This window comes from Nannospalax galili, unplaced genomic scaffold, assembly GCF_000622305.1.
Source record: "Nannospalax galili isolate Female #2095 unplaced genomic scaffold, S.galili_v1.0 scaffold781, whole genome shotgun sequence".
In the NCBI taxonomy this organism is placed as follows: Eukaryota; Metazoa; Chordata; class Mammalia; order Rodentia; family Spalacidae; genus Nannospalax; species Nannospalax galili.
The window spans coordinates 4,240,903-4,268,009 of NW_008346898.1; the positions used below are offsets into that span (position 1 = coordinate 4,240,903).

The window sequence follows — 27,107 nt, forward strand, 5'->3', positions numbered from 1 at the left end:
TGTACTTTCTGTGACTTTTCCTCTCTGGTAAGCAGCCACATTTCTTTCTCAGAATGTACAATGTCAGTTTTAGTCAGAATTTATGTTTAGAAATGTGAAAGGAGGCAGTTTGGAAAGGAAGGTGGAATGAGTGGGGTTTTCAGTTCACATTTGGAATGAGTCCCACATACATTGGGGAGTGTAATGAGAAAACATGCAGCTGAATTCTCCAGCTCAGGCCTCCCTACTGTATACTGTGACCCTGGGCCTGCCGCAGAATCCAACAAGCAGGGTTTGCACTCAGCCAGAGGGACACCGGGAGAGGGGACAGAACTTTTACCTTAGTCAGCAGGGAGCAGGTTAGCATCTCCTTTTACCCTGGAATAGGACTCTGGTCAGCCGGTCTGTGTGACCAGGACATTCTGGCAGGGAAGTGATGCTTGGCTGGTCTCTGTGGGTTCCAGCACACACAGTTCTTCCATAGAGTGACAGAGAACACAGTGTGCTGTTGAGTGCTGTGGGAATTGTACCGAGTCGTCAGTCTTTGCTGCAGGGTCATCGGAAAGGTGGTTTTAAGTGAATTCTACACCAGCAAACTAAGAACTTGAGACTCCCGTGCCAGTTCCTGTCATTTTACCCTGCATATTTGACCCTGCATGTGGCGTCTCAGCCCCCAGTGTGGGTCAGTCCTTCATTGTCTTGCTTCTCATAGTCAAGTCCTTCCTGCCTTCCTACTCCCATGCTCCCCTGCTTGAGGTATTTCTTCCCCAGGAAGTCCTGCCTTTGACACTTATGTGCAAATGGTATTTTATATGGAGTTTTCTCAAAGATTTCTTGCCATTCAGGAATATGTGCTGGAAAATGTACAGATGAAATCATGCTGTGTCTGGTCTAGTAGGAGTGGGGGTGTACATGAAGCAAGACCAGCTAAGAACTGGTAATTATGAGCTGGGCTTGGTGGCACACGCCTTTAATCCCAGCACTCGGGAGGCAGAGGCAGGTAGATCTCTGTGAGTTGTGAGTTCAAGGCTAGCCTGGTCTACATAGTGAGTTCCAGGACAGCTGGGGCTACAGGGAGACCCTGTCTCAAAAAAACCAAAAAAAAAGAACTGGTAATTATCTAGTGGGAATCGCAGGTGCAGAGGGGTTCTGTATTCCTTCACTCTCTTATATATATTGAAATGCGCTATGATGAATGGCTCAGCAACAAAAAAGTTTTCTTCATTTACTAAGCCAGAGGTGATCTCTAGGCTCTTCAGACATCTGCTTCCTGTCACAGTTGTTGACCAGCAGATAGAGCTAAGTCATTAGAATACTGTGTATCCTGATCTGCCCATTCAGTCTTGGAATGCGCTGGTATCCTGCATTCCATCTGAGTTAGCGTTTACCCTAGATATGTGTGTGGTATGTGTGTGTGTGTGTGTGTGTGTGTGTGTGTGTGTGCGTGTGTGTGTGTGTGTGCGTGTGTGTGTGTGTGTGCGTGTGTGTGTGTGTGTGGTGTGAGCACCATGTGTGTGGTTGTGAGTACCATGTATGTGTGTGCCAGAGAAGGATGTCGTATGTGTGTGTATATATGTGTGTGTGTGTGTGTGTGTGTGTGTGTGGTGTGAGCACCATGTGTGTGGTTGTGAGTACCATGTATGTGTGTGCCAGAGAAGGATGTCAGATATCCAGCTCTATCACTTTTCACTTTAGTTCCTTGAGACAGGGCCTCCACTGAACTTGAAATGAGGGTGATAGCCTGCAAGGCCCAGCAATCCTCCTATCTCCCCCTGTCCCCAGGGCTGGGGTTATAGGCCTGTGTGTGGTTATACCCAACTTTCTCTGAGGGTTTTGGGGGCCTTAATCAGGTCCTCGTGTTTGCACAGCAAACACTCTTACCCACTGAGCCAGCTGCACTGATAATCAGCAGTGTCCTACAGACCCCATCTCTTCAATGTGTGGATATATCCAGAAAGGGGCTGACAATGACTTGTGTCATGAACAGTGTACAGGGTGTTTGCTGGCTGGTTAAATCTGTGCCATTCATGTCTTCGGTAGTGAAGAAGTATTTGACAGGCCTGCCCCTGCTGATGGCCAGTAGTACCAGTCCCTTGGGCTGAGTTCCAAGCTGTGCTCTGTGAGGCCCAGTGTTTAGAAGCTTTAAAATGATTTAAAGTGTGTGAACATGTGCCAAGAAAAATTATTCAGCATATGTTATTTTATGATGCTTTGATAACCATCAGGAAGCTTTCCCCCATACTTTTACTTTTGAGTACGTATACTTGTATATAGGATATATCTTAATGTATCTATTTAAAAAGAATTTCATTTCGAAAATAATGTTGACTATATTTGAAATGCATAGGTTCACCAATATAATGGTGGCTGTGTAAATGCTGTGTAACAGTATTTAAATACTTACAGCCAGGCATGGTAGTGCATACCTTTAATCCTAGCACTTGGGAGGTGGAGGTAGGCTAGCCTGGTCTCCATAGTAAGTTCTAGGCAAGCTGGGGCAACAGTGAGACTCTGTCTCAACAAAAAACAAACAAACAAAAACAAACCAAAACTGTAAATGTTTTGGTTTTTCATATCACCTTTCATTTACAGAAGTGCATTTGTTTTAATGATTAAGTCTGTGACCACTTTGCATAACTGTCAAAAACATAGACTCTGAAATTGGGCATTTGACCCCATCCCCCAACTGTGGAACATCTGAGGTATTTCCTCCTGGGTTTCATTTATCTGGGTCTCAATTTCCTCATCTAGAGAATGTAGTGATAGTTGATAGTTTTCATGAAACTCAAATGAGTATTCTTAGTATAGTATGTTTAGTATAGTGTGTTTAGTATAGTATGTTTAGTATAGTGCTTTCTCATTATTTGTCCTTCATTATTACTTATTACTTTAATAACTTTAAAATATTTTATGCAAGACAATATGCTTATTTCAAGAGAGAGGAAAAGATTTGCTTATCTTTTACAGATCTGTACAGACCCTGAAGTACAGTAGCTCCGATGACATTTGCTGATTGGTTGAATGCCTGAGTAAAGGAGTGATAGACATAGTGCTTTCTCATTATTTGTCCTTCATTATTACTTATTACTTTAATAACTTTAAAATATTTTATGCAAGACAATATGCTTATTTCAAGAGAGAGGAAAAGTTTTGCTTATCTTTTACAGATCTGTACAGACCCTGAAGTACAGTAGCTCCGATGACATTTGCTGATTGGTTGAATGCCTGAGTAAAGGAGTGATAGACAGCTGCTTCAATGGCTGGTCAGCTGGAATGATTCAAGTTGCATCTGTGAATGTGAAATTGATTGGATTGTGCTCATGCAGAGAGGCCAACTCATTTCCTCTTTGTTAGCATTCCTGCTGAGCTAGTTGAAATGACCACCTTAAGCAGTCATTGTGTGTGCAAATTTGTGTATGTGTGTGTGGGCAGGCCAGAGATTTATGTCCCGTGTGTTCCTTTACCATGTACCACTTTATTTTATTCTATATTTCTTTTATGTGTATGAGTGTTTTGCATACATATATGTAAGTGCATCACATGTACAATGCCTGTAGAGGCCTGAAGAGGGCATCAGATCCCCTGGATCTAGAGTTATGGACAGTTGTTAGCCACCATATGGGTGCTGGGAACTGAACTGGGGTCATTTGCAAGAATGGTCAGTGCTCTTAGCAGCTAAGCCACCTCTCCAGCCCCTCTATTTTTTTGAAACAGGCTCTCTTACTGGACCTGGAGCTCACCGATTTGGCTAGGCTGGTAGTCTAGTGAGCTGCAGGACCCTCCTGTCTCCACCTCCCAGGCACTGAGGTTACAGGATGCAGCCCACAGCTCCTGGCTTTGTGCATGTCTGTGGGGGATCTAAATTCAGGTCTTTATGCTTGCACAGAGAACATTGTACCCCCTGACCCGCCTCCATAGCCTACAAAGTCTTTAATAAAATACATTCTTAGATTCTAAAAATCTGTAAGTTATAGTCTGCCCACTTATTTCATTTATTTATATTTTTTTACTGTCTTGCTTTTTTTTTTTTTTAAATCCAAAGCAACACAGTGTAACCTTTAAACCTCAGCATAAGCAAACATCTATTTATTTAGCTTGAGATTCACTTAAACCTAAGATTTCCAATGTATGTGTACTCATGCATCAAACCAAACATTGATTAAGCAGCTACCTTATACCCAACAGGTGGTTGCAAGAAGGGACTCGATCTCCTGATGCCGCCTCACTGCAGGGTTTTTGACTCTACAAGTGATGAGCTGGTGTACTTGGAGAGAGGATGTACCTATCTTGTCGATGCCTTTTGGTGCTCCCCATTCCTCTCAGCCTTTCTCCCCTCTTCTTAGTGACATTTAGAGCTCTTCTTTTCCTCCAGTGGATTGTCCCGAGTCCTCTTCCCCATGTGTGAAGGCGCTTGGGAAACAAGCAAAGTGGATACGTGGGAAGACACTGCCTGGTGACTCTTATCAGGGTCTCAGCTTTTCCAGAGAGCATCTCAACCTTCCTTCCACTCCTCACCTCTCTTTCTTGCTGATCATTTCCCAGGCCGTGGTTAGAAACTGGGAAAGATCTTATATCCACCCTCAGAGTAGAACAGGGAAGCCCTGCTGTGCTCTTGCTACTTGCAGTCCCAATCAGGTGATGGAGTGAGTCAAAGCATTATTCACAGGACTGATCAGATGATCTGGCCAGCCTTTAGTTTCCTTATCTATAAATGATTAAATGGGTCCCACTCACTGAAGGCCAAGTCCAGTAGTCCAGTTTTGAAGACCCATGATTTACTGTTTACATTTTTTTGTTTGTTTGTTTAAACAGGGTCTCATTGTGTAGTCCCGGCTGGCCTGGAGAGTTTATTTTTTGTTTTCAGTTTTGTGTAACTGTGTAACTGTGTAACTGTGTGTAGGTTTGTGCGTATGAGTGCAGGTGCTCTTGGAAGTCAGAAATGGGTGCTGGATTCCTTGGAGCTGGAATTATAGATGGTTGTGAGCAGCCTGATATGGTGTCTAGGGACAGAACTTGGGTACTCTGTAAGAGCAATATGTGCTCTCAACTGCTGAGCCACTGGGGGGCGGGCAGAGTGGTGTTGGGGGAGCTTTCACTATATAGCCTAGGCTGACCTTGAACTCACAGAGATCCACCTGCCTCTGCCTCTCAGAGGCTGGAATTCAAGGCATATGACATGTCTGGCTAATTTACTTTTATCATAGTTAAATAGGCTTTTTTTCTCCCCCTGAGCTGGTATAGGGAACGATTGAACTTTTGTATATCTGTAAAAATATATTCAGAGTTTTAAGCAACCAGATCAGCAAGTGAACTTTTGATGCACCATCTCTTTGAAAAGGTAGATTCAGTCATGGAATCTGCTGCAGGATACTATGAACAAAGCAGGAAAGTGCATGTGATATTTACATGGATTACAGCAAACAATGACCTATGACTGCTCCGTGTTGTATACAAGGCAGAAATAAAGGGGTCTCTCCATAGGGCCAATAAAAGGGATTAAGTGAAAAAAGGTTTCTGTCCATAACACACATATTGAAGAAGAGGTTAGAAAAATTAATCTGTGTTTTGATGCTTTGCAGAGAGAAATTCTGAACAGGTGCTGTATCTAACACTTAAATAAATGGATCGGTCAGCTTTGCAGGGACCCCAGCCATGTGACGCTCATGGGCCAGTGTGTGCCAGGAAGCAGGGTCATCTGTAGAGTCAGGAAGGCTTGAGATAATCTAGAAGGAGCTGGGCTAGTATGGAACTTGCAGTGCCATTGTGGTGAGCTTCCTTCCATTGTGTATTGATCGGACCTTCTGGAGGAAGGCTCTGTTGCTGGCGTTACTATTGAACAACGGTTTTAGATTTAGATGTTTTGACCAGGCAACTCTGAGCACTGGAAGTTCTATACTATAAAAATGTTCCTGTATACATATTTATTTAATGGGGACACTAATAATGACAGTAATAAGCTCCCAAGTCTTGGTTGCCCACTGTGCACTTTCCCTGAAGCTTAAAGGATTACTTGCTGGATTTCTCTAGCTGCTTGGTCCCTCAACTTCACCGTCTTCCCTGTGAACTCATCCTCCACCTTCCGGGATTTGCTTCCCTGGTGATTTTGTTTTCAGTTACCACCTGTGGTTTTCCTAGAAAAACCTCAGCGTAGCACAATATTCCTCCTGCTTGTCACTGCTCTTACTGATTAACTTGAGTTTCCTGACTTGTTTTTTGTCTTTTGAAACAGGGAACCAGGGTCTCTTTGTAGCCTCAGCTGGCCTGGAACATACTGTGTAGAACAGGCTGGGCTTGAACTCACAGAGCTCTGCCTGTCTCTGCTTCCCAAGTGCTGGGGCTACAGGTGTGCACCACCACCACACCTGGCTCTGACTTGGTTTGGTCTCTGCCAGAATTGCCCAGTCTCTTTTCCATTGTCCAGTCTTGTTCTCCATCTTGACCCACTCTTCTCCTCTGAACCAGAGGAATTCATCCATCGTGGGCCTGTTACTCTCTTTTCTGGACTGAGAATAAAAAACTCAACGAATCACTGTTTATGCTTCCATAGAACTTATTTTCTAGTGTTGAAGACCATCAGAGTCATTTCCTCAGACACATAACTAACATGTTTATAAACTGTTGTGTAACAAAGGGAACAAACAAGGCTTGGAGATAGAGAATAAAAGGACAGGCACACGCTGAACAGGATTGATGAGTAATTGCTGATAATGACATTGAAGCCAAAGCCCAAGACAAAAAATTAGAATGAAAGATGGAAGGGAATGAATGTTCTATGCAAACACTTTGCAGAAAGTCCCTGGGATGTCAGAGCGTGTTATATCGAGAGAACCGGAAACGAGAATGAGTTACACACAGAGCAATCGAAACAGAGTCACAGATGGGTTCAGGGAGATGGACGAGAATCACAGCACACAGACCTGTCTAGCCTATTGTGAGGAGGGCATCTCACTCCAACCTCAAGGGGGACCAAGGAGGACTCTTCAACAATGAAGCAGCTTTATCGAGTTTCTATGTGGTTGCTACCCTTGCTTTGTGGAGCAGGGGCAGGGGAGGATGAAAGAAAAGGTTCAGACACCAAGTAACAGGATGCTGCTGAAGTCCAGTGAACAGGTGATGCTGATGTAGAATACAGCATTGGCAAGAGAGGCAGAGAAAAGTGGAGTTAAATCAATAGGGTCTCCAACTGGATTAGACATAAAAACGAAAAGAAGAGAGGGGACTAATGACTGGTTTGAGTTACTGGGTAGAGGGATCATCCGCTGAGATGAGTTTGTTCTCAAGAAAAAAAAATATCAACGGACTGGGGAGATGGCTCAGTCAGTAAATTGCTTACTATACAAGCGTGAGTTCAATCCCTAATACCAAAAGCGAGGCATGGCAGGCACATCTGTAACTCCACTGGGGTAAGTTTGAGGCAGGAGGACTCTAGGGACGTGCTGGCCATTCACTCTAGACAGTGAGCTCCAGGCTCACTGAGACACTGTGCCTGAAAAAATTAAGATGGCAGGGTTTGGTGGCACATACCTTTAATTCGAAAACTTGGAAGGGACAGGCAGGCAGATCTCTGTAAGACTGAGGCTAGCCTGGTCTACATAGCAAGCTCCAGGCCAGTTGGGGCTGGCTTCAGGGAGGCCTGTGTCAAAAAAAATCAAACCAACCAACCAAACTCCTAAAAAGATGACATGCGATAATGTGACACCTGATGTCAACCTCTGGCTTCCACATATACACGCACAGGTATACAGACATGCTTATACAAAACATATACATGCACAAACATGTATATACAACATACATACATACACACAAAAAGAAAAAAGATCAAAAGTTACATTTTGGTTGTATAGAGCCGGAAACGGCCAAGAGGAAGTGGTTGAAATATGAGGTCTGTGATCAAAGAAGTGGTCTAGGTTGTAGGTTTATTATGGAGCCAGCCTCTAAGGTAGACTTTATAGCTATGACAGTCTACAATGGAGGAGATGAAGAAGGAAACCCAAGGAACCCAAAGCTTAGGGTGAAATATAGAAAGTCATTAAAGGAGACTGAGAAGCAGCAGCCAGTGAGCTGGGAGCAAAACTCAGAGAAAGAATTGCTTTGGGCCCAGTGGAACCCTGCTTGAAGAGCGTGCTTTGGATGTGGCCAGACCTTCAGAGAGGTTGATTTCTGTGCTGTTGCTGCGGTATTAAATCACCACAACGTTACAGGTTCGCCCAACACTCACTCATTGCTTAGGGCTCCATAGACTCTGATGAGCCGCGCCAGGCTAAAACAAAATTTTGTTGGACTGTTTCCTGTTGTAGGATCTACGACAAGATAGATCCTCCTTTCTGATTATAAGAGTTTGATCCCTGTTTTGCTAGCTGGGGTGTGTGGAGAATAAAATGAAGTTTTTTTGTTTATTTTTGAAATGGGAACTTGCTATGAAGCCCAGGCTGGCCTCGAACTCTAGATTGTTCTGCCTCAGCCTCTTGAGGGTTGATATTACAGGTGTGTGCCAGTATACCTGACTGAAATGAAACTTTTTTTTTTTTCAATGGTAAATACAAGAGCGTAGTTGTTGACTGGTAGGGATACACCAGGCAAAGTGATAGGCATAAACCCATCAGGAGGTACTTGGTGATATTGGGGCAGGGTTCAGGCACTGAAATCCTTCCTCCAGGGAGAGAGCTGCTTCATCCACCAGGGAGGGGTTAGATGCTGGTACTCTTCCTAGGACAAGGATGGATGGATCTGGAGCCCAGTGGAGGGGTTAGCCTCTGATTGGAAGAGCATGCCCACCTTTGTGTAGACAGCAAAGGCAGAATTTTTTAAAGAATGTTTTATTTTCAAATTATGTATGCATGTGTGTGTAGGGGGTATAAACATGTGAGTTTAGGTTCCTGCAGAGGCTAGAAGAGGGTGTGGAGTTATAGGTGGTCGTAAGCTGCCTACTGTGCATGCTGGTAATTGAACTCTGGTCCAATGCAAGAGCAGTATGAGCTCTTAATCACTGAACTATTTCTCCATATTTCTTTTTTTTTTTTTAAAGCAGACTTCATTCACTTTATTCTTCCTCATATAAAACCTTATACGGTGGTGATGCCTCTAGTTCCAGCACTCAGGAGGCAGAGGCAGGTGGATCTCTATGAGTTTGAAGCTAGCCTAGTCTATATAGGTAATTCCAAGCCAGCCAACTACATGGTGAGACCCTGTCTAAAAACAAAACAAAAGCAAATCCCCAGAAAACAAAACCCAAACCCAAACCCCCAAACAAAACCAAAAATAGCAACAAATAACACAAACAAAACCTTATGTGGTAGCCTTGGCTAGAGCCTGGGTCCTCTGCACAGATGCTGGGGTGGGTTTTCACAAGATGATCAGTGAATTCCTGATCGGGAGGCTTGGTAAGCATGGTCTTTTTCCACACATCAGGGGTCAGGCAGCCGTAAGGCTTGGAGATGACATCAGAGGTGGTCTTGGCGACACTGCCCAGGGTAGCCGTGCAGCCCCTGCTGGTGAGTAGCGGTCATCAGTACCAGCCACCATCAGCTTCGTTGGCACAATATCAGAGACGACGCCAGTGCCTCTGGTGAACCAGCAGAGAACCACATCAGCTTGTCACCTTGCATGGGACAGTGTAGGGCTTGCCAGCCTGCTGCCCTCAGTAGCCTCTCTGCACAGGGATAATGGAAAACTTGGCCCAGGTGATGGCCCCTTGAATGTCAGTGGCTACCTCCTTGAAACACAGTACCCAGACCAACAGGCCCAACGTAGTCCCCAATAGCTTCAAAAGCCTTGAATCTGATCTGCTGGCTAGTCCGAGTCTGATTCTACACTGTCGTGATCTTTAAAACCTCATCCTTAAGAGATGCAGCCCAGGAGAAGTCAATAATCTCAGACTCCTCGATGGGCAGGAAGAACAGGTAGATCTCTTATATGGACTTGATCTGTCCTTGACCTGGTGGCTCAGCTTGGTGACTAGGATCCACTCCTTCCTAGTCTTTGCCTCCAGAGCTCTGCAGTTACTGCCTGGGCCACAGCCAGACACTGCTGCTGAATCCTCTGGGGAAGGCATTGCCTCCCAAGCCTGGGCTCCGGGTCCTTCAGGCCCTCCCACTTCACCGACATCTTCTACCGTTTGGTGTTTTCTCGAGTAGGAAGCCTAAGACAGATTCTTATTTGTGATGGGAGATGAGGGAGGTCCCTCTGCATGCCTCTCCTTCAATGAAATATGAAGTAAGGACCATGTCTCTTTCCTCTTCGAATTCATACCGGTGAGGGATTTTGAATATAATAGCATCATAGAAAGCAAATTAATTGATTGAACATGCATTAGTCAATATTGATTAATCAATATATAAATAGGATAAGAAATCAAAAATGCATTTGGCAAATGCAACCGTTGCTATACTCTTTTAAAAAGTTTATCTTTAAAGTTATATGTGTATGACTATTTTGCCTGCATGTACGTCTATACGCTGTGTGTGTAGTGCCCTCAGAGGCTAAAAGAGGACATCCGAGTCCCTGGAACTGGACTTACAGGTGGTTGTGAGCTACCATGTGGGTGCTAGGAACCAAACCTGGGTTTTCTGCAGGAGCAGGCTGTGCTTGGAACTGCTGAGTCATCTCTTCAGCCTCTGTTATTGTTGTAGTCTTTGCGGACTTGTTATACGTTTGTTTTACCCATGATTGATACCCAACTTTTGGTCGACTCCAGCATTCAGAGCATCAGCATTGAATCTGAATCATGTCATAAAAATTGTGGGGTTTATTCATTTTTGTAGCACCAGGACTTGGCAGGAGGCAAAACCTATAGAAAACAGCAAAATGTTTAGATACATGACTTTGTATACTTTGAAAATGGTCATTATTTGTTTTTCTGGAGCTGTGATATCTACCAGGGTTCCCTTTCCAGAGTGGGCTTTGTAGAGTGGGCTTTGTAGAGTAGAGTGGGCTTTCCAGAGTGGGCTTTCTGTTCTCCACCTTGCTTTAGGGAACAACAGCCCAGTGTGGCCCAGATTTTGATGTTTTTATCCATTCAGAGAAGAACCTTTTGGAAATGAGTTGACTTCACATTTGTAAATCTGAGTAACTTAGCATTTCATTCTTCATCTTGTTCTTCAAAGATGCCAGACACATTTCACACATGTTACTAAAGCATGCTTGCCATGTAATGGGTAATGAACACGAATGTGTCTTCACAGCCAGTTTTTGTAGTAAGTACCTTGTAATATTTTGCAAGTAGCAAAAGTTTATAGAAAAAGGATGGATGTCTATAGAAAATGGTTGCAGGGGGTTGGAGAGATGGCTCAGTGGTTAAGAGCACTTGCTCTTCTTCCAAAGGACCTGGGTTCAATCCTAGCACCCACATGGCAGCTAAGAACCATCCGTAACTCCAGTTCCAGGGAATCTGATGCCTTTTTGTGGTCTCTGCAGGCACTACATGACCTGGGCGCACTTACATACATGTAGGCAATACACTCATACACATAAAATAAAAATAATAAATGAAATATGTAAAAAAGGAAAATAGTAAAAATAATATGTGACCAAGGGTTAAAAGCAATGCTAAAAGTTAGATATACAGTATGGTTGTTATTCTAGAACACTCTATATCTGTTTAAGTACACATAGCCATAGATCTGTGTGAAAAATGGCTGCAAAGTAATGTGCCAACATTTCAACAACAATTTTGCTCGGGTTGTGATAATTTGGGTAATTTTGATTTTCTTCTTTCTTGATTTTCTAAATTTTATAATACATATTTTCTACTTTTGAACTTTTAAAAAACTTTTATTTATTTATTTATTTATTTATTTATTTATTTATTTATTTATGTGTACACGTGTATTGCCTGCATGTAGGTAAGTGCACCCGTGTCGTGCAATGCCTGTGGAGGTCAGAGAGGCTGTCGGATCCCCTGGGACTGGAGTTATCGACAGTTGTTAGCTGCCATGTGGGTGCTGGGATTCAACCCTGGTCTTCTGCAAGAACAGCCAGTGTTCTTAACCGCTGAGCCATCTCTCCAGCCCCTGAACTTTTAAACACAATTATTTTTACTTAATTTTTTAGACAGCGTCTTGCTGTGTAACCTAAGCTGGCCTTGAACTTTCTCTATAACCCAGGATGACCTCAAAACTCAAGATCTTGCTTCAGCTTTCCAAGCACTGGGATTATAGATATGCGCTACCATACCTAGCATGTATTTTACTTTTTGAACTTAGGAAATCTGTATTTGCTTTTGAAAGTAATATTTTATTCTTTATGCCTCAGTGGTAAAATAGCTCTGCTCGCTTCTCCTCAGTCCAGGAGTTTATGAAATCAGAAGTCCTGGATTTAAGCATGCTTTTTAGCCTGAAGGACTAGAGAAGGCAAAGCATATATGTAAATAAGTATTGGTCAGGAAAGAATTTAGAGATGGTTTAAAGTGCAAAACATGATCATGACTCAAGATATTTATTGTGTGTGTCATAGTGTGTGTGTGCCATTGTGTGTGTGCCATAGTGTGTGTGTGCCATAGTGTGTGTGTGTGTGCCATAGTGTGTGTGTAAGTCAAAAGACAACTTGTGGGAATTTGTTCCATCATGTGGGCTCTGGGGATTCAACTCAGGTCATCAGGCTTGGCAGCAAGTGCCTCTACCCACTGAGCCATCTCACCAGCCCCAACTCAAGACATTTTTAAGGCATACCCTTCCTGCTCCATCAGATTTGTCTGGTTCTCTACTTCTGTCCCTCTCTTCTCCATTGTGTGATGACAGAAAGATTTTCTGAACACAACTTAATTCCCGACACCAAAATAGATGAGTGAGTCACTTGGGCATCTTCTGAATCAAAGAGTTAAAAACCAAATCATGCAAATAAATGTTCCCAATGCCTCAGTTTAGAGTGAGCATCTCAATTCTGATTAAAGGCAAGGTAAATGGCCACTGCTATGAGCAAGCCAGAGCGATGTTGGTGTGAAGAGAGGGGACTTCTTACAGGCAAGGAATACGTGACATAGTGTATTATAGACTGCTGTCGTATGCTATTTCATCTTAAACTAATTTTCATATTCTCTATTATATTCAGTACAATGCTGGGCACATGCAAATTGCTGCATGAATGAAAGACATCAAAGCAGAATACAATATTACAAAATCTGTACTGACTAAGCAAGGTCTGTATGGAGTTGGCTGGAACTGCTCCATTTCACAATTCTTATCTTGGTTTAATTCTTATTTTTCGGCTCCCACCCCACCGTCTTTTTCATGGCGAGGGGACTGAACCCACGGCTTCCGCATGCTAGGTAAGTGCAATGCCACCATCCTGTCCCCCAGCCCAGAAGCAATCTTTTCTAGTCTTAAAGGTGACCTGTTTGGGTTGAATATAGAACTACCCTTTGACTGAGGTTCTAAGTGAACTCTAGATCTATGATTTCATCTCTGTCTGCACAGCAGTTGTCTGCTTGGCAAAAATGTGAGGGCCACACCCGAGGGCACATGCTGTGGGCTGCCTCTGCCCCCATTGCCCTGCATAATGGCTGCAGTGGATGCTTTGTGCCTAGCCTTTTCAGACAGATAAATAGAGCTGTTGAAGGAGATCTTGTGGATCTAAGCACTGCACAAGTCTGTCTCTTTCTGTTACCACAGCTGTTTCAAATGGTGGTAAAACTTCTAGGGCCCTGAGTACTGTGTTTAGAGCCAATAGGTTGGATCTTGAGAACACATTGAAATGACAGGCTGCCTTGACATCTGCTCTTTGGCTTCTAAGCTGCGGATTGATTTCTTCTCCATGGCACTTTGCACGTCTTTCTCTTTTATTCCTGCAGGGACTCCTGCTCAGGACCACTTTTCTTTGGAAGAAAGGCAGCATGTCTAATTCAAGAATTTAGTGCCCCTTAATTGCCTTAGAAACTTGAAAAGTCAGTCTCTAAGAACCAGGGCAAGGAGGACTCAAACTGAGACAAATATTTATGCTGCGTCCAAGATCTTACCTCTGATCCCTGTCTTAGGAGCAAAAATACAACAAATGAGATTGGGAAAAACACTTGCATTTTCTGAATTTGCATGTGAGTTTCTGGAAATCTCTTGTGCTCTGTAAATGTAAGAGAGAAGACTATGTTACTTTGAAACGAATGAGCTTCTAAAATTTTCTTGGGTCACAGGATGCTCCGAGACAGTGTGGGTGATGGGGGATGCTTTCCCTTATACCTGAGCACAGGAAGACAATATTACGTATAATTTTAGAATGTTCATACTGCGCTCCCCACTCTGAATTGCAGGCTAATTTACTAGCTGGTGCGGTGCTTTCCCATGATAGATGCTCTGCAGTTGCCCTTCTTTGCTTCCCGTTCTCTCTTCACGTATCTCACCTTCTTTCATGTGATGATATACTTGACCCTGGCCCCGACAATGGTGCTGGAATCAAGGGTGAGTGGTTTAAATTAATTGTAATAGGCACATACCTTTTTTGCCTCTAGAAATTGGTTCAGACATGAACACGTAGGCAATCTTCCTGGGGAGAGTTGAAGCAAAGTTTTATCATTCTTAAAAGAGGAGGCCATGTAACAGTGTGGGCAGTGCAGTCTTGACACTGTTTTAGGTGAATTATGGGGATTGAGCAAATGACAGAAGACGAAATGAAAAAAAAAGCAAGACAAAACAAAATGCAAAATCAAAACACCCTGTGAAGTGGATTAGAATTGATGTATTACTGGGAATGTATGATTTCTAAAATATGTATATGGATGTCTGTTTGTACCAGATGTATCCATAGGTATATTTATAAATGTGTATGTGTATGTGTGTGTGTGTGTGTGTATGTGTGTGTGACTTTTCTCATTGCTATGACCAAATACCTGACAAAACACTTCTAAAAGAAAGAAGGTTTATTTTGGCTCATGGTTCAGAGGACACAGTGCGTCATCACGTGATGACAGGAGTCAGGACAGCCCAGCAGCTCAGAGCTGAGGTGGTGGAAACGTGCTCACGTTTATGTAGATCAGTGAGCAGAGAGGGAGCAGCAGATTCTGGCCCCAGCTCCCTTTTCCCTTATTGTTCAGGCTGGATTTCTACCCCATGGCTTTGTGCCACCCATGTTCAAGGTGAATTTTCCCTTCCCAGTTAAACCTCTCTGGAAATAACCCGAAACATACTCCCAAAAGTCTCTCCCAGGTGATTCCAAATTGAATCAAATCGCCAGTGAAGATGAACTGTCACAGTATATGCATCCAGTCATGTGTTTCTGAGCTCCAGTTCATGAAAGGAAGAGACGATGTTTTAATGAGACCATTTGGTCCCCAGAGCTTGACACCAGCCCTCTCTACACAGGGACAGGCATCATGCAAGAGATCCAGAGGGGCCATGAGTCAAGGTGATGCTGGAATGGTCAGTTGTTTTCCTCTAGTTCTCAGACTGAGCCTTGACCAGACCATTCAATCCAGTTGAGCTGGCTGCTTTTGAATGGTGAGATGTATAGTCAAACCACAGTTAATCCTCAATTTGCAGTGGCTCTGCTCATGATTTCCTGACTTAAGGATGATGTGGAAAGTGGTAGTAGAAACTTTACTTAAGTTTTGAAGTGTGATCTTTTCCTAGACTATCAATGTATTAGATGACTCTGTGTGTGTGTGTGTGTGTGTGTGTGTGTGCATGTTTGTATGTTTGTGTATGTGTATTGGTAGATGAACATGTGACGGAGGCCAGAGGTCAGCGTGTCTTCCTTGACAGTGCTTTACCTCATTAAAAATGTTTTTTGATTGATTTATATTTATTTTATAAGTATGACTGCTTATCCTGCATGTTTGTAAGTGCACTATGTGCATGCAGTGCCCATAGAGGCCAGAAGAGGGCATTGGATCCTCTGGAACTGAAGTTATGGGTGGTTGTTAGCCACCATGTGGGTGCTGGGAACTGAACCAGATCCTCTGTAAGAGCAGCCAGTGCTCTGAATCACTTAGCCATCTCTCATCTCTCCAGCCTCATTTACCTTGGCTTTTTTTTTTTTTTTTTTTTTTTTTTTTTTGCGACAGGCTCCCTCACTGAACCTGGAGCTCCCTGCTTCGGCTATTGAGGCCCAGTAATTCCATTTCTTCCTATTTGGTACTGGGATTATAGGCACATACTATCGTGCCTGTTTTTTTTGTTTTTGTTTTTTTGTTTTCAAGCAGGTGCTGGGACTTGAACTCAGGTTCTCATACTTTTGAGGCAAGCACTTTACTGACTGAGCTATCTCCCCAGCTTCACTATATGATACTGTGTCGTGGTACTGAGCAGCAGCTGTGAGCCCAGCTCTCAGTCAGCCACACTCTAGTCAGAGTAAAGCAACCAATCCTCTCATAGCATAATGCGCTGCGAGGCTATAGTGTTTTGGAAGGTTAGGTGTGTTAAATGCATTTTGCATTTAATGCTGTGGTTTATGGGATATGAAGCTGTACGAAGTCCAGGAGCATCTATCGTAGACATTGATTCATTGCTGCCCTGCCTTTGACATAACTCAGTCCCCTGGTCTAAGTTGTGTGGTACGCAGTGTGGACATGATATTAAGCATCCTCATGTCCTCAGTGGTGCTTTGAGAGGTACCATGGGAAAAGATGGCACACTGTTTTTAGAATAGGTATCAATTCCAGTAAGGGTTAATTGCTATCCCTTCTCCCTGGTGGGTCTTTTGTGATCAACTTTCCACCAAGGGGCTGATTGCTCTCCTTGAGGGTGTTTTAGGAGTCTGTGTACCTGCTCTCATTTGGTTGGAGGCTAAGCAGTGATAACAGTTAGATGGTTGGTAAGAGGGAGCTGTGTGTGCTGGACCCATGCCCAGTCTCATTTCTGCCGCCTGAACCGTCCCTGCCGCAAGTCCATTGTGTGAGCTTTGGGAGGCTGAGGCGAGAAGCTGGCTGACATCCACAGGCGAGCCCGGCTTTCCGCTAGTCACCATCGAAGCTGCTGACTCACATGACCTGAGTGACAGGGCAGACTGCAGAGGCACCCAGACTGCTTCTGAGTCTGCTCTTGCCTTGGACCACATTTCTGCTATCTACAGACTCCACAGGCAGAGCTTGAAATAGAGACACGTGTAAGAGGTTTGTCACTGTGATCCCAGGAAGTGGGAGGGACAGGGGGTTGAAATGGGGAAGGAAGAAAGGCCAGTGCAGTGGTCACTGCTAGGGACAAGATGTTTATTTCCATCACATCTCAGAGCCTTATGAACTGTATCTCAGATCCATGTGTCCAGAAGATGAACAGGACTGTTCACTGACTTCTGTCTGTCTGTCATTGTTCACTGATCACAGGTGGTCCCACATGCTTAACTCCCAAATTATGCATGCCTATAAGCTCTGCTGTTTCTTACAGGTGTCAGGGAACAGAAATCCAGAGACGGAGGGTATAGCAAGATGGTTCTTGGGGTAGCCAGAAATGAGAACTTCTGTGGTTGCATGTGTTTAGAAGTAGACCTATGCTTAATTGGAGAGCTACACTGGATACTGAAATAGAAGGTGGAGGGAAAGAGATTGGGAAGGTTGCATAGGTTATTGCCCAAGCCCATACTTCACTCCAAATAGTCCAGTGAGGAAAACGCAGGCCCCAAACCAGACATGCCTGGCTCTACCCTTATCTAGCATAATATTGTGGTTTATTTACTTGCCCATTCTAAAGTTCAGCTTCTCATCTGTACACCAAAGGTAACAAGTCATTATGCAACCAAGAGGTTACCAGAGGTGATATCTGCAAAGTTCCTTGCTTTGGGCCTACTGCTAATGTTATTGACCAATCTGCCTATGCTAAGCAGCAGATACCTTTGTAGTTGTATAGTTGTATAGAGGAAAAGTGGAGGAGACAGGAGATGAGGGGGCAGTTTGTAAAAGATGACAGGGCCAAAATGCAGAAAGATGAGCTCTTCAGAGCCAGAGTGTGCGCTCTCTCTCTCTCTCTCTCTCTCTCTCTCCCTCTCCCTCTCCTTTTCTCTCTCCCCACTCCTCTTTCTCCCTCCTTCCCTTTCTCTCTCTCTCTCTCTCTCTCTGCATGTTTTAGGGAGAAGGAACAAGTAAAGGTATCCCAGACTATTCCAGTGATAGGTGCAGCCTGGCCCAAGGAATATAGATAGCCCAGACTAACTGAAGATATTGTTATAGTTAGTGCTAATTGTCAACTTGACACATTGTAGAACACATAAGAAGAGTTTCAACAAGGAATTTTCTAGACCAAGATGGCCTGTGGGTGTGTCTCTGGGAGACTGTCTTGATTGCCTTAGTTGATGTGGGAAGACCCAGCCTGATAGTGGGCGGCACCATTCTCTGGTCTAGGAACCTGAACTGTGTGAGAGTCGAGAGAGCCAGCTGAGCACTAAGCATGCACACCTTCATCTCTCTCTGCTACTGACTGTGGATATCACCAGCTGCTGCAAGTTCCTGCCGCTGTGACTTCCCTAGTGATGAACTAGAACCTAGGATTGTGAGCTAAAGTAAACCCCTTCTCCCCTAAGTTGCTTGTTGTCAGGGTATTTTTACCAGAAGGACAGAAATGAAACTAGACCAGGTATGCTCAGGGAACTAGAAAGAGCTTCTGCCTGGCTGGCCGTCTCTTAGTGGACTATTCCTTAAGGGTGTGTATTGGCGATTTTTCTCATTGCTGTGACCATAGCTGGCAAGAGCAGCTTAAAGGAAGAAGGCTTTCTTCTTGCTCACATTTTCATTGTAGGAAGACATGGTGCTGGGGTTTCTTACATCTGTGTGGACCAGGAAGCAGGGTACTTGAACCAGAGATGGGGCTAGCCTACAACCCCCAAGTCCTGCCCCTGTGACTCTACCCCTGCCAGCTAGACCTCATGTCCCAAAGGTTCTGCAGCTTCCCAAACAGCACTATTAGCTGGGAACCAGCTCTTTAAACTTGGGTAGTGGAAGGAGAAGACAGGATACTGGTGTAAGCTCTTGAATGCATGCAAAGAGTCTAAATTATAGCTGGTGGGCAATTTGATCGGAGGTGTAGACATACTTTTTCAGAGACTGGAAATTCAGTCAAAGGGGCTGCCTTGCTTTTTTCCTCCCCCTCATGGTCCACTTAAGCCATGTAGGCTGTGGCTCTTACACGTGTATCCTTTCTATAGCCTCTGTGAACATCACATTTGACCTAATCATTCTAGAAGAGATGCACCTGAGCAGAGGTTAGCAGGAAGGGAAAGCTGTTGAGCAGAGTTCTTTATTTTCAGGGCATGGCTCACTGCTGACCTAGAGCAGGTACCAAGTAGATATTTAGGTGAGGAGACATGCAGCTGCTTCTTCCAGTTCCCTTTGATGGCTCTGCTAGTTTATGCGGCCCCTTCAACAAGACACCTGCCCCCCACCTTGTACTGTTGACAGTTGAAAAGGGTCAACTGCTCTGTTTTTTCTGTTCTTTCAGGTGAGCTCAAATCTCCAGACTAAAGACTCTGGGCCGGTTTTGCTCTTTTATCCGTGTTTGAATGTGTGTGTCTCTTTTCCTTCCTAGGTCAGACCAAGCTGGGTTTCAATCTGTGCTTGCACAATTATTCAATTCACTGAAAAGTAATGCGGCTGTGTAAACACGCAGAAGGAAGCGTGGGGCGACAGATGATGACGGCCTCTGCCGGAGTATCTAGAACAGGAAGCATTCCGCAAGGCAGGAGGCTGCCACAATGGCACGGCTATTTATTTTATTCCAGAAATGTCTTAGTCTTAATGAATGGCCTACTTATACTAAGCATTATGAAAAAGAACAGTGTCCTCACCACCACAGGAGCCGAATAATTTCTTGGAGACTTACATAACAGATTTGGATTTATCATGATCCTGTTTGGGGGGTGCTAAGCCGGAGAAATGTACAGTTCTTTTCCATACTCTAGCTGCATGCTTCCTTGTCTGTTCACGTTTCTTCAAACAGAAGAATTTGGAGAATTAATCTGATGCTCCCAGATGGAATACTTTCTTATTTGTTTATAACACTTAAGACATAAATGCTTAGCAATAGAGGGACTTTTTATTCTTGAGATCTAAGCATTTTAAAGGACTCAGCACTGTTCCCCAGGGTCTCGTGTCTCTCCCCTTAGCTCCTTCTGGTGCTTTTGTATCCCCGGCACGTGAATCTCCCTGGCCACAGAGCATATTGCTCTGGCTACCTCTGCGCCCCTCCTCTTTTTCACAGGACATTCCGTTCTTCCCACAAGCTCCAACCTGTTTGCAACTTGGCAAGCATGGAGCACGGGCCTCTCTGCAGAGTCTCTGCAGAGTCTCGTCCCCGGAACAGGACTGCTTTTGGTGTTCTCGTGAACAAAGCTTTTGGTACAAGAGCTTTGAGATATGGAGACAGTATGTTGAGAAAAAGTAACGCGTGGTTTTAGAGAATATATGTAGTGTTTGGCATGGAAGAAGGAAACTGTCTTGGCACCTCTCACCAGAACTGCTGGGTATTTGGGAAAAAGTCTGGTTCATTCTTTCTTTCGGATCCTGAAATGAGGCCATAGGAAGACCGAGGGATATAGAGCTTGGCAGACCAGAGAATCTTTTGAAGAAAGCATACTTACGCATATGCTTCCAGAGCATTTCAATGAATAAAAAATGCATATTGGGAAAGAAAAATCACTGGAAAACAATCCAGGTTAAATGGTTATTGATAAAAGAAAAAAACATTATTAAAAAAAAGTGCTGGGGAGATGATAGCTCAGTCGGTAAAGCATTTGTCTTACAAGCTCGAGTAAGCCCCAGTACCCGCATCACAAAACAGACAGACAGGGTGTGATACATGCAGGGTGCTGTACTTGAATTTCCAATGCGAGGGAGGCAGACACAGGTGGATCTCTGGGACTCACTGGTCAGCCAGCCTAGCCTAATTGCTGTGCTCCAGGCAAGCGAGAGATCCTGTTTTTTTTTTTTTTTTTTTTTTAAAAAAAGTCAGGGCTAGAGAAATAGATGGCTTAGCACTGGCTGTTCTTGCAGAAGAACTGGGTTCGAATCCTAGCACCCACATGGTGGCTAACAGATGTCTTTAACTCCAGTTCCAGGGGACCGACGCCCTCTTCTGTCCTTGGCAGGCACTGCACGGCACAGGTGCACCCACATACATGCAAGCATAGCACCCATTCACATAAAAGTTTTAAAAAAGGCGGATGGTGCCTGAGGACCTGAAGCTGAGGTTGTTTTCTAGCCTTTATACATGTGCACACACATGAACACGGACACACATATATACACATACACAGTGGATCATGTTTTAGACCATGGGATTTACAGCTCAGATGAAAACCCTTTAAATGCATCACATATTCAGACTTTTGAGACTCTGGGACATTTCTGGGGCTTGGATCACTTCTGAGTCTCTTGTTTCCAGGTGTCATGATGTTCATCTTTGGAATGGAGGAGGGTCTGTGGGGAAGTAAGGAAGTTTTAGCTCACACTTGCCTTCCATCCTTGCAGTGTTGTTGGCTGTTTGGATTTTCTTGTCTGCTTCACATAGTGTACTGCCCGCAACCTCAGAAACTTGTTCTCCCTAAGAGGACTGGGTAAAGCTTCCTTTGAAACCACAGGAACTCCTTTGCTGACCGATTCTGCCTGTTTCTGATATTTCTTGGCCTCATGTTTTCTGGGACCCCAGGGGATATCTTGGCAGAACACGCTGTTATATGTCAATAATTGGTGCTCACTTAGCTTTCCCTCACGTCAGATTTCTGCTGTACCCTCTTTGCCCCTTTCTCCTTATCTGAAAAATACTTTCTGAGAGGGTCTTTCTCTATTGCTCTTCACCTTATTATCATTTTGAGAGACAGGGTCTCACTGTGTAACCCTGGATGGCCTAGAGCTCCCTATGTAGGCTAGTCTGGCCTCCAACTTATAGAGCTCTGCCTGCCTCTGCCTTCCCAGTGGTGGGATGAAAGGCCTGCACCACAATCACCTGACTCTCTACCTCGCTTTTTTCAAATATTCTTATTTATCATTTTCATGTGTATGAGTATATTGCCTGCATGTAGGCAAGTGCACCTGTGTCATGCAATGCCTGTGGAGGTCAGAAGAGGGCGTCGGGTCCCCCGGAACTGGAGTTGCAGATGATTGTTAGCCACCGTGTGGGTGCTGGGAATTGACCCTGGGTCCTCTGCAAGAGCAGGCTCTTAACCACTGAGCCATCTCTCCAGCTCCTCTATATTGTTTTTTGAAACACAGTCTCTCTCTGAGCCTGATTTGGCTAGACCAGCCGACCAGAGAGCCCCAGGGATTGTCCCATCTCCATCTCCCCAGGGCTGGGATGTGCTACGCCTGGCTTCTATGTGGATGCTGGGAACTGAACTCAAGTCGTCTTGTTGGTGTGGCAGGTATTTAATTGAGAATATCACAACCTCATTGTTTCTCTGCACCTGTCTCCTTTTTACAACTATATATATATATATATATATATATATATATATATATTACAAAATAAGTTTCATTATGACCTTTTCACTCCTGGATATAAAACACTCCGATGGTCCTCACGTTCATCTTGTTCCACCTTCTCTCCCCTTCTCCCCTTCGACTGGCCCCTATTTTCATGGCATTTAAAAAAGCCTAGATTATGCACATACTCCATTTTCCTCACAATGACATAACTTCATTCTCTTAATTTCTATTACATCAATTAATTAATTTGTGTGTGTGTACATAGAACCAATGTGCAACTCAGGCGTGGGCCCCCCGGATTGAACTCAGGTCCTCAGGCGTGGTGGCAAGTACCTTTATCCACTGAGTTATTTGGTTGGCCCCATAACTTCATTCTTTATGACCGAATAATACTCTAATGCACATATGCCCCACTTATCCATCCACTCATGTATTCATGGGCACCTAGGTTGGTTCTGTAACTTGGCTACTGTGATTAGGTATCTTTGGCCTCTTCTGACCTCTTGCCTCACTAGAATCTTTTCTTTGCTTGACTGATTCTCCATTTTCCACCATTTAACAACAACAAAAAATGTAGCAACAAAGTTACAGAAATGTCAGGCATCTAAACTTTCCTTGCATTTTCCTTCATTGACTTTGTATCATTTCTCATAGGTAGCTTTTGTGAGACATCTGTAGATTTTCCCATTTTGGGAAATAGAAAATTTGGAAATTTCCTCTTGGTGAAGAGACTGATAAACATAAGAGTTTTGTGCTAAAATTAAACCTAGGATCTATTTTACCTGGAAGCATTTGATGTGTGGAAGACATGTGGAATGAGGGGACCACAGGAGGAGACCAATTCGCTCACTGGTTTTCCAGGAATTCACCTGAGCCCAACAACCAGAGTTGATGCTGGAGGCAGTGAGCCTGTTATTTGGTGAAAGGCCCAGTTTGTTTGTTTACTCTTAAGGCATCCAGAGTGGGGCTGTTTCAAGGGGAAGAAAGCTGCATCTTTGATATGAAGAGGTAGGAATTCTTCCTGCTTAACAAATGCTTAGGAAGATGAAAGGATCACCGAAATATATTTGGTCTTATGTTTTCATTTTATTCTGGATGTTAAAGTTTCCATCATGAAGCCAGTTTGGAATCCTAGCAACTTGCTGTGTTTAGTCTCCTCTGGGACAGTTGACTCCTCTAACAGGAATCCAGATGCTTCAGTTGAGAGTGTCATCAGAATAAGGCCATTAAGAGACTTAGAGTCCTTTCTTTGACAGTGAGAGGGGTTATCACTAAGCAGAATATAAACATCCCTAATTCACAGTCTCTTGCAAATAGTATTCACAGTCATAACTTTGAAATAGTCACTTTGACTTGTACCTTCTGGCCAAAGTAATTTATGTCAGGTAGGGACTAGACTTTTCAATTTCATGGAAAGACCCCTCAGGGAAAGGGTATGGAGTTTTATAAACATGCCACAATGCTACTTGAGAGTAGAAAATTTTATGACTTTATCTATAAAGCTGATATAGTACTCCTCTTAAATACCAGAAGACCATTTACAGGGAAAATTAGCTGGTGGTTTGACCAGCCAAAGGGTTTCCATTTTTGCACCAGGGACCGAAAGTCCAGAAAGGTTAAGATATCTTCAGCAGAGTTCATGGTAATAATGTAGATTTTTGATTGAGTCTAAAGCCTCTTGGCAGACCTAGGTCATGTCCCAAAAGTTCCTAGTGAGCAGCTTTATAACCTGCCCATTGCATCTGGAGAATCTAGTCATGTGAGCAAAAGGCTCACACCATGGACTTTATCCAGGACATTTTCCTCTGGATTCTGGAATTTGTATATAACCTTGACATAGTTCAGCAATGATTGTTTCATGAGCTTATGGAAGTAGGTGTGTGATGAAGAACAATTTCAGTTGAGGCACATAATGTAATTGTATTATATGAAGACATTTGTTGCTCATTAGTGCAAGCTGTCTGTATCTGGACAAAGTCCTTGAGGTAGAAATAATACTTCACAGAGTTGCTGGGATTGTTAAATAAGTTGTGTGGCATACTGAAGACTGTGTTGCATATAATAAATAATATATTCACATTTATTATCATTTTCTCATGATCATCCATTTGTTTATAACATACTACCTACCTCAAAACGGGAACATTTCTAACTTTGAACACTGATTTATCCAACATCTGTTTATCAAATGTCACTGCTTATGTTGATTAGCTACTTTCACCCTCTGCAGTAGGTGTTGGTAGTCCCAGTTTAGGGATGAGGTTTAGATTGTGAGTTTCCTTCCCATGTTCTCACAGCTAATGAGTTCTGTCCTACTAGCCTGTTTGTTTGCAGGGTCATATTAGATTGTATTCTAATTTACTGTATATAGCAACTTTGTTAGAGATTTTTAAATCATCTGACTATATATATATATATATATATATTCACACATGTGTATGTGTGTGTGTACATATTATGTATATACTTGGGGTACCTCCTTCAGTCTTTCATCCTGCTTTCCAATAGTAAAGATGTAAAAATGTCCATTAATAACAACATTCAGTGGAAGCCAGTCCATTAAAAACCTACAGTGAGCCAGTCATGGTGGCACACACCTTTAATCTCAGCACTTGCAAGGCAAAGGCAGGTAGATCTTTGTGAGTTTGAGGCCAGCCTTGTCTACATAGCAAGTTCCAGGCCAACTGGGGTGACAGGGAGACCCTGTCTCAAAAAGACAAAACAAAAAAAGCCCTACAATGTTGGGCTAGGGAGATGGCTGAGAGGTTAAACGCACCGACTGCTCTTGCAAAGGACCCAGTTTCTGTTCCCAGAAACAACACAATGACTCACAATCACCTGTAACTCTAGTTCCTGGGGAATCTGATCTGATGTCCTCTTGTGACCTGTGTGGGTATATATGGTGGTACTTAGACATACATGCAGCTAAACACTCATATACATAAAATTTAAAAAGTTAATCTTTTTGAAAAAAAAAAACCTACAATGTAAAGGAAATCTTATGAGATTATTGTACCCAGGGACCATTACAAACTACTCCCCTTCTCTATATATGTCTTTTTTGAGACAGGGTCTCCTTGTAGCCCCAGCCAGCCTGGAACTTACTGTATATACCTTGTTGGCCTTACTCTCACAGAGATCAGCCAGCTTCTGCCTTCCAAGTGCTGGGGTTAAAGGGGTCTGGAAGCCCCGCATAGGTAGGTCATTGTTTAAGTTACTTGTCTGTTGCTTTGATAAATACCATGACCAAGGAAACTTATAGAAGGAAGAGTTTATTTGGCTTATGATTCCAGAGGGAGAAGAGTCAATCAAGGTAGGAGGCATGGCAGCAGAGATGGCCAGAGCAGAAAGCTGAGCATTCACACTGGGGCGGGGGTGGGGGGGATGGGATGGGAGGAGAGAGAGAGAGAGAGAGAGAGAGAGAGAGAGAGAGAGAGAGAATTTGGTTGGAATGGTACATGGCTATAAACTCTCAGAGCCTGCCCCCGTACCATGCTTCCTCCATCAAGGCCACACCACCTAGGGATTCCATGACTTTTCCCAAACAGTGCCACCAACTGGGGACAAGTATTCAAACACTCAGGGCCTATGGGGACATTGTCACTCAGACCATCATCACAGACATTAACTGTCTATGGATGTTCAGTCTCCTCTTTAAATAACAAAACACATGGACACATGAGCAAATATAAATCCCCACTTCCCACCACAGCCATGTGATTACATAGGGATGGAGCATTGTTTTGAAATAGGGAATTTATGTGATTTCTTCTTGTATTCAGTCGTGGACAGGAACTGATTTACAGGCCTGAAACAGTTTCTAGACTTATTACCCGACTAGAAAACTCTATTTGTTTTGGTCCACTGAGTTATGGCATTGTCTGAAGTAATATTTGTTAATCACAGTGATGGTGATTTATCCTGGAGTAGACTGAGGGCCTTGGTCTTCCTATAGAACCATGTGATTTTTCTGTGAAGGGTTGTCTAAGGATCTGATGTACGACTGAATTATGAGTATATTGGCACAAACCAAACTACATTGAAAATAAGTTGTTTGCTATTATAGATTAGCTTTCTCCTTTCAGAAAATTCCATATTTCAATTTTATGGTTTCATGGCTTTCTTAGTCTTTGCTTTTTAATTAGCCACCATGAGCCCCTAACTGAAAGTGTCACCAGTGAGAGATGCTGTAAGCCATAAAAATGTGCACCAGGACAAATAGTAAAGGCTGTTGTGGTCTTTTGATCTTTTGCCGGGCTGTGCTTTGAAAACGCAACTCTCACCAATGTCTGGCCCCTCTGAGGAGAAAGGTGACCAGATAGTATGGAAACCACCACAGGGCAAAGGATAAGATTGCGGTTTCTCAGCTGGGGAGTTTGGGTTACAGGACAAATAATCCTGCCATATTTTCTGGTCCTGCTTTCTTCACCCTCTTGTGTTTCATTGACAGGGAACACGAGGCATTCTAGAGCGTGCCAAGGGCCCGGAGTAAGGACTGTACTTCTCTATGGCTTTTCTTCTCATTTGGCATTGAGTTAGAAAGACCTGCCAGGAGGTCAGCATCGCCTCCTTCCTTTGCTCCAGCACATATTATCTGGATTAACAGGTGTCGGCGAGATGCCTATCGAGACATTGAGGAAGAGGAGAGGTTACTCTACTTTATGGAAATGCAGAGGGGCATAAAGAAATGTGAAAAATTTAAATTTTGCATAACCACAAAGGAAAACATAAAAACCAGTGTGTGTGCATACATGTGTGCATGTGTGTGCAACAGTGATTATAGGAGGGCAGTGCCTTC

General features: G+C 43.6%; 1 protein-coding gene across 4 annotated transcripts in view; it reads left to right on the forward strand.

Annotated features, from left to right (window-relative positions):
* The window catches only part of Map2k6 (mitogen-activated protein kinase kinase 6), a 139,194-nt gene that overhangs the window by 51,042 nt on the left and 61,045 nt on the right, over positions 1 to 27,107 (forward strand). The window contains exon 1 of one of the 4 annotated variants that reach the window (XM_029568390.1): positions 16,940 to 17,014. The exons of the other annotated variants lie outside the window; for them this stretch is intronic. The gene's annotated coding sequence lies outside the window, so the exon portion shown is untranslated. Of the gene's footprint in view, positions 1 to 16,939; positions 17,015 to 27,107 lie in introns of those variants that run through there. 4 annotated transcript variants of the gene reach the window in all.